This window comes from Thunnus thynnus, chromosome 1, assembly GCF_963924715.1.
Source record: "Thunnus thynnus chromosome 1, fThuThy2.1, whole genome shotgun sequence".
NCBI lineage: Eukaryota > Metazoa > Chordata > Actinopteri > Scombriformes > Scombridae > Thunnus > Thunnus thynnus.
Genome location: NC_089517.1, coordinates 31,432,330 through 31,448,835, shown reverse-complemented (window position 1 = coordinate 31,448,835; position 16,506 = coordinate 31,432,330). Strand labels below are relative to the sequence as shown.

General features: G+C 38.3%; 1 long non-coding RNA gene across 1 annotated transcript; it reads right to left on the bottom strand.

The window, feature by feature from the left end:
• Positions 1-4,941: 4,941 nt before the first annotated feature.
• On the bottom strand, positions 4,942-6,167 carry LOC137189541 (uncharacterized). Its single transcript, XR_010929657.1, has 4 exons — positions 5,920-6,167; positions 5,708-5,780; positions 5,511-5,574; positions 4,942-5,407 (listed from the first exon to the last, which is right to left on the bottom strand). It is a non-coding gene; the product is annotated as an uncharacterized lncRNA (long non-coding RNA).
• Between the last annotated feature and the right edge of the window lie 10,339 nt (positions 6,168-16,506).

Sequence of the window (16,506 nt, the reverse complement as noted above, 5' to 3'; positions counted from 1 at the left end):
CCTTGGACAATATGGCAGCCATCGTGATGATCTTATTAGGGCATGTGGACATTTTCTGCTTTCTCCACAGCTTGAAGCTTCAATAAAATAAAAATCACATAAACTCAATCAGGTGTAATTGTGACTATGAGCCCACAGAGACAGTAAATGATTAACAGTGGACCAACTCCAAAACATGTCAGTCAATTCAAGTCTTCTGCTCTAATTTGAGCTTGGAGAGACTGTATTTTTATAGATATTGACATCACCGGAACAGCTTTATTCAGTTTTAAAGCAGAATTTCCCTTTTAGTCCTTTTCATATTCCCGACTCATATGCAAACCTTTCCTCTGGCCCCATAATCCCTTCCTGGTGGATTTTTCACCCTGCATCCATTTAAATCATCTAGTCCTGACAGATGTTGTGGCAAATGTATGCTTCATGACTAAATCTTTTCGTCATTGTTTCCTGTTCACAGTAGGTGACATCCCTCCTGATAGTTATAAATGTCCATATGATGTGCAATCCAAAGGTGATGTAATCAAACTCCTAGGGTGACCTTATGTCATATCAATTCACTCAACTGATGTGATTACTGCCACACTCACACGCATAGAAGCAGTAAAGCACACACTCTCATTGAAAGTCATGTCTTTAGTCCTTCTGAGTCTGAAAACCAGCGCGTGCATTCACATTGTGTAAATTGTGGAATATTGTATCTCATGGGTACAGCTGGATGGAAAATACATTCTCGCACTTAATAACCCTCATCATATCAAGTTATGCTTCCCATTCAGATTTTTGAACTCCTTTCTTTCCAAATTCATGGTTCATTTCCTGGCTGTAAGCGGCTGAACTAACACTAATGTCCCTGAATGGAGGTTCAGAAACCTCCAGAGGACCATGAAGTTACTGAGAGGGTGCTTATCATTATTATTATTATTATTATTTTGATTGTTGTTTTATACATTATATTTATTTTAAATTTAGCTAAATATTATTTTAGCTCTTTTTTTTATTTCCTTTGCCCAAGTGTCGTTATCTTCCACAACTTAAAGCTGCCCCTGGAATTTTCTTGTAAACAAATAAAAGTTATGTTTACATTCAGTGTCTCTCAGAGACCACAGAGCCAATTTTTTGAAATATTTTAAACGGTGATAGTTTACATCCATGTTTACCGTCGTGTTTAGATGGTACCCCTAGATTTGCGAAACTCTTGCGAGCCGCTTCAAAATATTCTTGTCTTGCTGTTTTATGGTGTGACAATGCTAAGGTTGAGGTCTGGTTAGGTTTAGGCACAAAAACCACTTGGTTAGGTTTAGGGACAGATCATGGTTTGCATTAAAATGATCACATGAGCAACATGTGAGCGACATGAGCAATGTTGACCTGTTGACCTGTGTTTTCTTCTTCACTGCCGTTATTGGTGCATTGCTTTGTTTCTTGGCACAAACAAAAATGTGGACACGGGCTCATGCATGATGAAAACATCCACATGACCCATGATAACACTAGCAGTTATCAGAAACACCACAGGATACCTTTAATAAATTCAGTCAGTAAAATAAAGTCAATCTTGGCCCAAAACAAAAGTGTTCTGCGGATGAGATTGGACAATATTGTCTATCTTTTCAGGAAACTTTAATATGAAAACGTCTCTAAACTCATTTCTTGGAATAGTTGGGATACTGTATTTGAAAACAGATTCAGCCCATAGTTATTATTTCCCATCCTCTGAAAAGGGATCATCTGTGACTCCACAATCTTGACTGTATTGAACTGAATGTGAGCAACTATTTTTCCCAAGATGCTTCTGTGGAGCTTGGGAATAAAATCCTTTAAACATGAAAACACAAAATACTGCACATCCTGTTTAGTGTAAAAGATATGAAATAAAAATCCTAGCATGAGGCTGTAAAGCATTTGATACAGACACGCCTCTCTTTCTTCATTCCTCTGATCTGCCCACTCTCCTGGGGGATGCTAGCTAAATGAGATTTAGTTGATCTATCCGCAGTGCTTCCTCTCTGTGTGGGTCTGCAGCGCCTCTGCCACTGTTACAAACAGGCATCCAAACAGCTAAGTGGAGAGTATGGGGCTCCCTGGATCAGCGACTTATATAGTTGATTAATCACTTACTGACACTTTATAAATCAAGTATAAACCATAATGAGAATAAGGTGGGGGAGGAATAAGGTGTTTCCTCCCCCAATATAGACTTGCTTTATATTTTTACCTCTTTAGTTGATCAGGAAAACCTCTCCAATGGACCTCTGACCTTCTGGAAAATGTACTGAACAGCATCTAGACACAGTATTAACACTTACAGCTGCAGACATGATAAATGGAAAAACCTTTTATCAGTGATTGATTACAGATTACTTACTAGCTTTTGCTAATTGCTTGTTATTTGAGAAACTCATCAGCATTTATTAATGACTTCATTAACATACGCTGATAAGCTGCTCATTATTGTCACATACTGTACTGAAAGATTAACCGGGGAAACAAGTGTAAAAGCTACAGGTTTTGCTGTAGGTGCTGTTTATTCTACACGTCTTGTCAGTGAACCCCAACGCATATCATGTTTCAAGTTCTCTCAGGTGAGGAGTCAATTATGCAAAAAACAACAACAACGACAACAACAAAAAACAACCTTTTTGGAGACTGACATCATGTTCACTCCCATAAAAACACAGAAAAACAAAACAAGAGCTAACTCTGCCTCAACCCCTCCATTAAACAGCAGTCACTGACTCATATTCCCCGAACAACTACAACTCTGGTCTGTCTGTTGACTGTACGTTGGCGCTATTGATCCACATGCACTAGCTTTTCCACCTGTCTGTTCTCTGAATGCTGTCTGGGTCAAAGCACTTATTAATGGTGTTATTTCCCCTCCAAAAGACTGAACAGAATATAATGACACAGTCTTATTTGTGTTTGTGTGAGGGTACATGCATCACTGATGGCTGTGTGAGCAAATATCATGCGTGGTTTATGTACTGTGGAACATTAGCATAGAAACTATCTGTGTGTGGGCAAAAACATGCTAATGATTGAGGGACTAATGATCTCTACCCTAACAGACTCCTAACATCTTCCACACAGCACTGCAGGCTGCATCTGTGACTCACTCTTTAGTCCAATGCTGCTTCGGTTGCCTTCGCTAGACCCACGGTCTGACATTTACTGCCTGTCACTGTGCACCTGCTTTCATCTGAAGAGACAGCAGGGCCTTTCTGTTCTGGGGTAAAGGGGACATGTCCTCCTTCTCTGTGAAAACTACAGCAAATTGGATGCTGAGGCATTCCACCCCCATATTCAAACCAACTGTTTTCCAGCGCTGCTCTGACAAAGAGATTAAAAACTTCAGTATCTTCTTTATGAATGTAGGAAAAAGTCCATCCAGATTAAACAAACAACTTCCCACACACCGCCTCATTACTTTTATATATGAGTTTCTTCTGACTGTCATAGAGGTCTAATGATAAATGATGACAACAACTGTCATCATTTATCAACATTGAACAACATTCAAGGTCCCCACAGGAGGAATCTTTATGATTTCACTAATTCTGTGACTTTTCCTCTAGTGCTATTATAGGTTGACATCTTTGGTTCATAGTGATATATCTTAACAACTATTTGTTGGATGACATTTGGTTCAGACATTCATGAACTCTTCAAGATGAATTTCCTGACTTCATCTAGGATCCTCATCAGGTCAAACATTTAATTTCTTCAATAGTTTAGTTAATGACCAAATGAGATGAGTGGAAGTTAAATATGAGTAGTATATAATATCATCAGGTGTGAGCTTCATTCTGAAACAGAGATGCACAGTCATCAAAAAATAAATAAATACAGCAAGCTGCCCTATTTATTTATTTATTCATTATTTTTTACATATCATTTACCTTTTTTGTTCGTTTTGTTCTTTTGACCCTCTATTTTTCTTTAGCTTTAGTATTATTTATCTATTTCCCTACAGGCACATATGTAGATGAGCAGGGGGGTATTTGAGGAAATTTAAACACACATATAGATATGTGACTTTAAGCGTATATGTGCACATATATATGGGTATAAGTAGGAACATACTGCTTTTGTTGTTTTGTGTTTTGTGTTCATTGTTTTTTTAAATTTTTTTTCTGACTATTATTATTTTCTTTTATTCGTCTCTCCTGTTCCCTTGGCTCTTAACATTAAAAACTTGAACATGAAGGAAAGGTTGTCATGCTGTATGATATTTACAACTGTACAAAACCTTTGTTCCAAAATAAATAAATAAATAAAAAGTGAGAGTTACCTCATTACTGTCGTCTACCTTCAGGCTGATTCACCTCCTTGTGTCTCACCTCATCTTGGCCACATTTATTGACTGCGCTCTACTTCCACTCAGCACCCAGATCAATAGGAGTAGCGTATCCCAGGAGTGAACAGGCTGTCAGGAACCTCTCCTGTCATCCTGCTGTAGTTTACATAAATGCCCCGCAGCCCCAGTTAAAAGTGGCAAAGCACTGTACTGCAATAACAGACAGACTGACAATCTAGATAAAGAATGAGAGTTTTTCTCTACTGTTTTGGTGAAAGTTTAAGAAAACAGTAGAGGAATCAATGGAGGGATTTTATGAAGAAATAGGGTTTTTAAAAGTGTATTTTGGGGTGAAGCAGACCATAATTTGTGTCCAAATGTAGCCCAAACCATCATATGAATAAATCACTTGTTGGATGAGTGATTAGAGAAAATGTGCATGATTTCTGAAAGTGTTTACAACAAATGTAATTCAATGTTGTGGTCTGTGTTTTGGCCAAAACAAGAATTAAATGTGGTCTATCTGTATTTATGAACATTCCTGCAGCACATAATCTAATAGGATATGACATTTCAAAAAAGAGCAAAGATGACTCTTTTGATGGGATAAGTTTTAGGGCACAGTCCATAAGGTTTATTTGGCAAAGTTGAGTGGGACAACATACTGTGAGTGTACAAACAGCACCAGAAATGATTCATTCTGAGTTTTATTTGGGAAACTTTTTAATCACATCAGGGTATCGACTTACATATCTGACAGTTCCAGCTCACTGGATGTGGGCCCAAACATGTCTAGCTGATCAAGCTGCAACACATTCATAAATCCTAATGGTCTCTCAGGAAATGTCATTGAGTTCTGGGTAGAGATTTGAGATATTAAATATACTAAAGATATTAAACTGTAAGTATGTTATGGCCATTTTCTGTCTTCATTAGAGAGATTAGAAAGATACTGTTTAGTCTTTTCAGAATTCTGATCAGTATGAGAAGCTTGGCATCATCTTCTTGAAAATCCTCCAGTTCAAGCTCCCAAAGCCTCTTTGGCCAGCTGCCTGCTGATTTTCCTTTTTTCTTCTTACTTGTAATGCTCAATGCTGCAGTCAGTGGTAGCTGCTAAAAGAAAAAATGTAATGTTTGTGTATTAAAAAGTTACATAGTTTTTGCTTTGAGGTAAGGTGTAGTGGTGGACTGTCAGAGTGTCTCAGAAACTCACTTTTCTCCACCTCCACTGGAAAGTTGGACATATCTTCAGTATTCACCTCATGTGGGATCTGTTCCTAAGCTCCACCATCAGTGCAGGAAAAAGAAGACAGAAGAGATCTGACATCTTTATGTATAAGACACATGTACAATATTATAAAAATTTACGAGGTATTTTCTATTGGCGTGGTCTTGAAAGATAGTTCTTACCTGATATTTGCAATTGATTTCATTCCAATAGAGCAGCAGATTCCATTCATACAGTAGGTGTGGCACACAACACCTTTTAAGGAAATACTATTACTTATTAGTTTATTCAATATTTTAATTACATTTGGCGATGTTGACAGTTTGACTGCGTTAAAAAACTGTCACATGCCCTGATAGGTCTGAGATGCCTCTGCATCCTTCAGTATACTCACAGTTCTGCCACAAATGAACAGAGTTTAAAGTCTGCAGTGTGACTCTAAATGTTGAGTCACTGGACTCAGCATACTGTAACTCAACCGTTTATGAAAAACACTGTTTGCGAGTGGGAGAGCTATATGCACTTGTGCCAAGTCTTTACTTATCCACATAGTGTCACATAATGTACATAAAGTAATTGAAACAGTTTTAACTGGCTTTAACTGGCTGGTTATCAGAAACATAGCATGAAAATCAGAGAATGTAGCTGGAATATTTCCAGTAAGTGTAGAAACATACTAACGAGGAGCAATTAGGAGCAGCTGGGGAGTAATCAGGACAATGCAGGGCAGCTGCAGAGGGTCCAGCTTCCCACTGGGTCATAAAACATACAATTTCTACTTATATTACTATGTGAACAACACGCGTTGTGATATAAGTCTATAGACACAGCTCCATCATAAAACACTGAACACTGGGTGGCTCAGAACACTTTCTAATATAACGAGCAGAGCTTATATATTTAATAATCTACTTGTTTTAAACATTAAACATGACTTTCAGTTTCTGAAAAATAAGGTTTTCATTATACTAATAAAATTATGTTATTTGTTTATTATTGTTCTTTAAAAATCACACAAGCCTGACTAACAACATGTTATGAAATGTTAACTAGGCCTTTTTCACAGCAAAGATTTTCACAGTAGGAAAAGTACAGAAATTAATACAGCTATGATCACTGAATTCCATTTAGCCGCTGCAGTTTCTGCGTCCTGGTATTGTGGATGCTGGCTCACTGTCACAGTGTCGTGACTTACTAGACACTTGAATAGAACTGAGCCATCGTTAATGTTATTACTAACAGCTGTGCTTTTCCTACAAACTATGACAAGTCAAAATGTCTGCTGTGAAAAAAGCTTTTCAGTCAACACACAGTTATGGTAACTTCTTACTTTAACTTTCTCCATGAATACATTGAAGACTATGTTTCAAACTAAGGTTACACACCATCAATCATAGGAAAATACATTTTTGGAAAAAGAAACTACAATAAACTAAAAATCTTAGTTGTCGTAATAGTGGTAATGCTGTTGGAGATGGTTAAAAAGCTGGCAGCAATAGTGAAGGACATTCATTAATAATTTATGTTGTCAGAAAGATTATACATTCCAATAGATTTAAATGAAAATTGAGTACTGTATTTAGGCAAGATGCTGCACTGTAAATACGTCAATGTTTAGTTACAATCAGTGACTTAATGTACACATTAAGAATCAAAGTTCCAAGCTGCTATACAGACACTAATAACATTAGGTAAGGTTATCCATCAAAGAAATACCAAAACTCGTTGTAATGTTTTGTGGTCTGAGAGTTAAAGTTAATAAGAATAAGTGGATATTAGATTTTAGAGCATTGTTCTTTAAATAAATAAATAAATCTTGAGCAGAACAAAACCAGAGCAGAAAAAATCTTTGTAACGATATAAGCAAGTTCAAACCTTACATGAAAACACAAATATTAAGAAAACATTTAAATTAATTTAAGTGCTTTATAATGTCTTGGTCTAGACTGTGGTGGCAACTATTTGACCATGATTCATATTAAAACTGCTTGAACGTTGCCCTCTTGTGGATCTCTGAGGTGAAACATCTGCCAACTGAAACTTTAACTGAAGTAAACTGAACCTGTAAAACATGGTTCTGCTGTTGAAATGCTTTTATCTGCAGCAGCCTGAACCAGGTCACGTCACAGAACGAGTCAAACGTAAATGCAGAACTCTTTTGTGTATGTCTGTGTCCTTGTATGCACGTAATGAACCCAGCTCTGATTCATCAGAGAGAGGAAAACTGGTCTCTGGTTTCTCCAACTACACACACACAAGCGACTGGATCGCTGTGAAGTAAATAGCATCAAAGGTCTGGCTGTCGCTCTGCGTCTCCAGGTGAAGGCTGCTGTCTCCACTACAGTAATACAATAATGCCATATTTGAGCTACATTATGTCAAAACAAACACACCCTGCCTCTCTGCTCTTTGAAGGCAAAATCCATGTGTGAGTGAATGCATGTGGATGTTAAGTGCAAGACAATGCATGTGCATGGGACTGTGTGTATGTGTGTGTGTGTGTGTGTGTGTGTGTGTGTGTGTGTGTGTGTGTGTGTGTGTGAGTGACTCCACTGTCAGCACTCACATCTGGAGCCCACTACAGACCTAGTGGAGGATCAGAGAACCAGAGCTGAGATCAGATCTGCCTCTTTTCCTTTATTAAAGCTTTGTGTGGATATGATTAATGAATGCTCTGTCACAGTCAGACCAGCTTTCGTGCCCTCTTGTGCCTGTTCACAACGCTGACCCCTCAGGCTTAGGCTGCTTAGGACCCCGAAATCACAGCACGGTCAGAGGTCTCGAGTCTGCCGGTGCTGGATCAAATGCCTGCTCGATCGAAGCAGACAGGGACTTTGCTCAGGTTGCTAGATGTGTGTGTGAGCGGGAGACAGACAGGGGAAGCATGTAACACTCTCACAAACATGGGTTTCTGAAGGCCTGCTCAACTAATTTAGAGAAACATTTCATAAATGCATTCATGTGTTGTTTTCTCCTTGAAATGCTGAATCATCATCTCTTGCATCACTTTGATTTCACTTTCATCCTCGAACAGAATGAATTCAGGTTGTAAAGCTTCACCTGCGACAACATCCCTACACTGTTAACTGAACTGAAGCTGATGAATTAAGTCATATGAGCAAAGAGTCTATATATCTGCACTACAACAACATGGGACAGCATGGTGCCGAGTGCGACTGCAGCTGCAGGGAGGGCTGGCGAGAGCTACAATGAAGATGTGTTAAAAGACTGCATGGCCTAAATATTCCGGAGCAGCTGGACTCAGTGTGCCTCTCTCTTCTCTGTGTAAACAAAGGGCCAGGCGACGTTAAGCAAAAACACATGAGACTTGTTTCTATTCAAACTATCTCCATTGTTGTGTTTTTACTGACAGGCCCTTCTGCACGAAAAGGCGTTTTTAAACTTTACAAAATGTTGGGAGGTTTGAGGATGCTGTGAAAGGGTGCTATTAGTGGTGTTTTACCCTGAAGGATTTCAGACCATTTAGGGGCCAAGGTTTAAGGGAGTGGAGCCTTTTTTTTTTTTTTTTTTAGATATTTTCTTTTAAAAAAAGCAAAGAAAGAAGGGAAAAATCCTGACCGTGACCACATCCAATCCAGATTAGGATTATTATCTGAACATTACGGAGTCAGTTTGAACAAATCGTGAGGATGTTTTTGGAGCTTTTTCCAGTGTTTGTGCTGTCTGTAGCTTTACTCACTGTCAGGGCCATACTCTTGATCTTGTTTTATCTTATGGTCTCTACATTATCTGACTTGTCATGTTCTGATCCTTGTATTTCTGATCACTATTGTATATGTTTTATTTTGGTTTTACTTCCTTGTTTTAGCTGCTCACGCACACAGTTATGGTCTAGAGTTTTTAATTCTACCTCTGCTAATATTTTTAGTAAAGCCTTTAACACTATCCCTTGTGATACAGAGCCCTATTATCAGTGAATGAGCATCTAACTAATTTCGCTATCATCTGCAATTCCATCCTTGATGACATCGCACAATTTCAAACCAGGAAATCTAAACACATGTCCGAGCCCTGGATAAATGAAAACATTTGTGCTTTATTTGTGCTCTGATGAAGTTCTTCAATGCTTTAAAACTCAAGACACGCCTACTCCTCCCATCTCATCGTATATGATATCTCTAATCCCAAGGTGCTTTTTAACATTGTAAGCCGTGCCACTGATGCTCCTCCTGTCCCTTCTGTAGATGCTACTCCTGAAACCTGCAATGAGTTTTTAAACTTTTTTACTCAAAAGTTCTCCCTCATTTGTCAGAGTATTACCTCACCTGTAGATCCCCGTCAGTCTGTTAACCCGCCATGCCCAATACTCGTTTTGATCTTCAACCTTGTCTCTCAACTGACATTGTTAAAAATTGTCAACAAAATGAACCCCTCCTCCTGTCCTCTGGACATTCTGCCCCTTCGATTTTTTAAAAAGTTTTTAACACAATTTGTCTTTTTATACTGAACATTTTAATTAGCTCCCTTTCTTCTGATACTGTGCCCTGCTATTTTGAAAATGCTCGTGTTCAACCCCCGTTAAAGAAACCCGGACTCAATTCAAATGATTTCAACAATTTTAGACCTATCTCTAAACTTCCTTTCTTAGCCAAAGTCCTGGAGAAGATTGTTGCAAATGAACTTGTTGCCTTTATGAATGATAAGTATGTTTGAATCTTTCCAATCAGCTTTTAGAGCTCAGCACAGTACACAAACTGCCCTTCTTAAAGTCATGAATGACGCTGAACGTCTCTCCATTTTAGTATTCCTAGATCTCAGCGCAGCCTTCGATGCAGTTGCTCACACCATCCTCTTGTCCTGTGTAGAGCAATGGGTGAGCATCAGTGGCACGGCCCTTGAATGATTAAAGTCATACCTTACAGACAGGACTCTCTTTGTTGGTATTTCTGAGTCTAGGTCTTCCACCTCTAGGCTGCATTGTGGGGTCCCTCAGGGTTCGGTGCTTGGCATGACTCTGATCACCATTTACACGCTGCCTCTGGGACATCTCATAAGATAACACAACATCAGTTTCCATTTTTACGCAGACGATACCCAGGTTTACCTCAGCTGTGACCCCAGTAACTTCAATTAAATTTTTTTGCTCATAAACTGTTTCAAGGACATTCATAAATGAATGGCTCAAAATGTCCTTCAACTCAAGTCAAAAAAGACTGAGATACTTATATTTTGCACTGACTCCTCCAGCACTGAAATTACAAACATACTAGGTTCATACTCTCATCTTATTACTCCGCAGTGTAGAAACCTGGTGTTTTAATTGATGACAACCTAAATTTTAACAGACATATCAAATCCGTCTTATAGTCATGCTTTTTGCAATTTAGGAAAATCTCTAAAATTAAGGCATTTCTGTCGACCAACAACCTTGAAACAGTCATTCATGCTTTTATTTCATCGCAGCTAGCTTATTGCAACTCCCTCTTCTCCGTCTGCAGCAAAAAGTCTCTCACCTCTCTACAATTAATCCAAAATGCAGCTGCCAGGATTTTAACGGGTACCATTAAACATGAGCACATTACACCTATCCTTTCTTCTTTGCACTGGCTGCCTGTTAGTTTTAGAGTTGATTTTAAAATTTTACTTATCACTTTTAAAGCCTAGAATGGTTTGTCTCCAAGTTATAATTCTGAACTTTTAACTCCCCATGTTCCGTCATGGACCCTGAGGTCCCCAAATGCTGCTCTCCTGGTGATTCCTAGATCCAGACTGAAAAACAAAGGTGACAGAGCGTTTGCCATCAGGGCCCCCAGAGTTAGATACAACCTCCCAGAGGAGATTAGGATAGCAAAATCTATCTCTTCATTTAAGTCTCTTCTTAAAACACACTTTTATAGTCTAGTTTTCCTGAGATCCTTCTATCTCACCTTTCCCACACCATTTGTTTTATTGTTTTAATTTTTATTGTTATGTTTTATTACTTCATTTTATATTTTATTGCTTTATTTTATTTACTGTTTTATTGATGGTGCTATTGTTTTTATTATTTTTACACTTTCATGATTCCTGTTGTTTATTGTGGTTACTCTGTAAAACACCTTGTAAACCTTGTTTTCCAAATTTGCTATACAAATAAAGTTTATTATTATTATTATCATCACATGTTGCGCAAGGATTATATCATTAGTTGTTTAGAGAGAGGAACATATTTCTGATGTACTTCTTTGATCTAGATTATTTCAGATGGGACTTTCTGGTCACAGGACCGCTATTATTGATAGAGTAGTCAATCTTGTTGAGGAATTTGAGTATTGTCGTTACTAAATACCAAACTGAATGCTGAATATAATACTGTTCTGTGGGATATTTACAGTAGTTTTACAGTTGATTATGAACCTCAAATTGATATTTCCCTCTCTAAAAGGGGATCTACATTACATTCAAAAATAAAAAAATAATAAAATGATCATTTTTGGTTTGTGAATGCCACATATTGATGCAGATACACTGTATCTACCTTTTAAATCAGTCTGAGACCATGTACAGTACTACACCACACTCCCAGCCAGCAGACTGCGTCAACTCTGCGTCACCTCAGCTCTGTTCGCCTGCCAGGGGAAATAAATAAATAGGAGTAAACCAATAATGGAAGTCAGATGATGATGTGACAATGATGTTACGGGAAACACTTCAGGCTCAACATGTGATGCACAGAAGGTCAGCTCTACATTTGAAGAGTTTCCAAAGTGTTGTACTGTAAAAGAGGAAAAGAAAAGAAAACATCAGACATGATTTGATATTTCCAGTCTGTAAGAGCTTTATATCTTTATTGCTTTGAATTAAATGAAATCACAGCTCATTATGTTTTAGTCAGCTTGATCACAAACTTGCAATATTTGTTAGGGAGGGTGCAAAGTGTCAGATCAAAAACATGGCACCCAGACAAGAGATGATGTGATAAACATTTCCATGTCACATGGTAATGTTTGACATATAGAGAGGCCAAGCCAAAGATAAAAGCTGAATTTATATTGTTCTGGTTAAATCAGGCAGTTAGTGTGTGTCTATTATCATGACTATTTCCCTGTGGACCTGAAAGAGCCTGTCTCAGATCCTATTAACCCCTTTTGTTGCACATTAACCCCTTTTCTGCCTTTGCTCTGTATCACAGTGGGAGGTGGACATTGGGCTGAACAGTGATACAGACCACACAGATGTGCCTATCCGTTCATAGTCCTGCACCACACACACACACACACACACACACACACACACACACACACACACACACACACACACACACACACACACACACACACACACACATACATACGGCTGTCTGTTTCTCATAAGGGGCACAAAATTCTCAAAAACACCCCTTTCTGTGATGTTTATGTAATTAACTTCACACAAAATCAGTCTTCATGTGTGAAAGCTATCTCAGTTTGACGCAGCTGGGAAAACCCCTTACTTTCTCTCCTTCTCTCCTGGACTCAAAGAAAGTTCTTGTAAGACTAGATGGTTTGTTTCTAATTAATTAAAAAATAAAATGAATTATTATTATTAAATTATTGTTATTATCAAGTTAATACAAATTGAAATGACAAACCAGCAACAGCCTGATGATTAGAAATGTATCTGGTTACTTGGCAGTATGCATAGTTGGTTAATTCTTACAAAGTAAAGTAAATGACAACACCCTCTATTTTCTTACCAACCACAGCTGTTGCTGTCCTTGAAAAAAGGTACTACATTTCAAATTTTACCAATAGGAAGGGAGTGCAGTAAATAATATAAGGCATACCCAAGAAATTATAGCACCAGTGCAGTAACTGTTGCAAATAGGCATGAAATAAGCACCAAGAAATGTGGGTTTTTGTGTTTTTATTACTATCGAAAAGGATCGCCAAGAACAGAGAATAAAATATCACACTGAGTTATTTTCAATACAATAAAAATAATATTGGCCTTTATAGGCTAATGTTTGACTTATGTAAAATCAAAGACATGCAGACATTTTAACATGAAGTGTCTCAATCATGTCTCTAATTAAAAAAAACATAGAGTGTCATTGCACTGTCCTCTGTTGTGATGTTGGCACAGTCCTAGACATCATTTGATCTCACTGTACACACACACACACGAGTACACATACAAATGGTGCTTTAACTTTATACCTGAGTGAAAAACTGATCATCAGAAGATGTATATGTTCCAAATAGTGAATATGATATTATACATACATATGGCTGCTCTGCTGTTTGTGCTGTTGACTGCAGAAGAAGATGAGTTATAACAAAAAGGATAAATTTCAAAATACAAAATCACTCCAAGATTTTTTTGAAGATAACGACTTGATGATGTTTTACAGTGTAAGAGTATTCAGGGGAGTTTTTGTGTTTTTCTTGTCTTTCTCGCTTCAAAAGGTATGAGCTAGACAGACAACTATATTATGTTACAGCCCTCCACTGATGGCTTTCAACAACCGATCTTCAGCAAACTCTGCAGCAGACCGACTGTCGCTCTTTATCACATGGTTTTGATTAACGAGGTTGAATGCTTTTAATTCATCCCTGCTTGTACAAATCATTTTCCATTAATGACACAACTTCCTTGGTACTTGCATTCTGCATATTACTCTGATGACGGCCACTCAAGCTCTATATTTACGAGGAACAGTAAAGGCAGACGAATAATAAAACTAAACATTTACACAGAGCAATTTGAAGGCTTTACCACAAGAGGTTTGACCGCTGTCCCCATCTGCTCCAGCTTACTGGTACCTTTACAGTTTTAAAATAACCGTTTCCCACCCATTTACAAATGGCCTGTTGTGTAGAATAAAGCTGGCCTTGTTAAAGACTGCAGATTTTATTTGTTGCCTGAAGTCCAATTTGTTCAGTATTTGTTTATATTGCATCTCACATATCTAAGTTGGGCCCTCAGTGCCTCTGTCAGGTCTCCGAGGTTTGACCTGTAAGTCTGCAGGGACAAGTGCCTCGTCATCCTCATGAAGGAAATTATGGGAGGCTTTTTTTTTTATTTGGGTCAGTGATCATGGGAACACTACAGGTCTGTCCTATATGTTCAGCATGTATTCTGTTAGTAAGGCAAGTCAAAGGAAATTGTAAAACAACAGGTAGTTTCAACCAAACAATTTGATTGGCCAAAGACGTGATCCAGTGGTACTGATAATTCCCCATAAACAGAGCTAGTGTTGCTTTATAAACAAGAAAGCGGTTGCCATGCTAAGTCTTGAGGTAACCAGTAAACCTAAGTTTATTTTAATGTGGATTGTAAATCCTCATTTAGAACAGCCACCCTGTTGTGATTAGAGAAGCATTTCAACTGATGTCTTTATGAGTAGGAATTAAAAAGGTTAACTCTGTTATTTGCCAATGGTAACTTTGCAATATTATATGTTGTGATCTTAAGCATCTTAAGGCTACAGTTGTTAGTGAGACTTTAGGTTTCTGTTGAAGGGATTTCAGTTTTTGTGCCCTGTTTCCTCGTCTTGTGTGCACTTGTGTGGAGACTGTCATCATCCGCAAAAAGACAGCGCAGGTTGTTTGTTCAAATGCTTAAAATGATATGAGTGAGAATAATTATTGTCCTCTCTCAGAAACAAAGGCAGAAGTAGTGTGACGTTGTTATAATGCTGAACAACTGCGTGGAGAGGCAGATGGTTTGGGGTACAAAGTGTCTGACTGCAATATACCGGCCACTGATGTTGGTTTCTTTTAACTATAACCATGATTTTTCCCTATTAACCAAGTTTCAGTTGCCTAAATTGTAAAACAGAATCAAATTCAGAAACAGAATTCTAACAATGAGGCTTTTGCCATGACAAACACATTTTGATAGGTATGAGAAAGAGTAAGAGTATGTGGGTGCATCTTTTGTTTCTTTTCATTGCAGGTCATGACTAAGTGTCATTGGCATCATCGCCCTTTGTGGTCCTTGATTTTACTCCTTTCTTTACAGTGTTGGAAAGTAACACATTACTTAGTAATACATTATAGTAATGTGATTACTTTTTCTAAGATCCAAGTTAAGAAATACAACTTGAAATATAGTAATTACATCATAGTTACTAATCCCAGTGCTGTTGCGTTTAACATTTTGGCGGTTGGCTTGTTCGCTGTTTTACCAGGAGTTTGGTGGAGGGTTGGTTTTACCATCCTGAAAGCTGATTCTTTCTCTTCGAGTCCATTCTCACTGAAGATCTGACAATGCAGTGTGTTTTCTGTTTTTTCATTTTCCTTTTTTTCTCACTTTGATTGTATGCAGCCTGTGCAATTCTGACTATTCTGATTCTGATTCTGATTCTGAGTAATACAAATGCCTCTGAGTTAACTAAATACTTCAGAAGGCATTCTTTGCTGTGGGTACAAACAGTGACGCAACACATATAATGCGCAGCTGTCCATAACTGATGCTGCGAGAGCCTGTTATTTTTCTCTTTGTAGAGTTTTGGAGCACTTACGCTAACACACTTACATCACACACACATACTTCACAGATCACATGTTAAAATTGTGTGGTAGCAAGACCTCACATACAGGGAATAAGATTTATTGCTTTACTTAGAATTGCCTGTCACTGTTATTCATCCAGACGATCTCATTTGCTCTAGGTTTTCTAGGAAGAACAACTCCATTTAATCAAAGCGTGGTGATTAACTAGAGAAGCCCGGTGCTGTGCGGACAGTGAGCAGACCCTGGCTTCAGCTCACTGTACCATTACTGGGAGAAAAATTGGCCTCCTGCCCCATTAGTCCCCCCGTCTCTGTTCTCTCTGGGGCACTGTCACCTCCACAGTCAGTTAAGACATGAAATATGTCCCTTGAGTGTGAATGTGATGATGAATAATCCTGTCTCTTCCATTGTGTGTGTCCTACCGCCATCTCTGTATGACTTAATGCACGTAGGAATGCTTGTCCCAGGCCACACAGCTGTGCTCGGTATGGTGCAGCCTGATTCATGACAAGGGTTTCACATTATCTTTTCAGAGCTGTTCA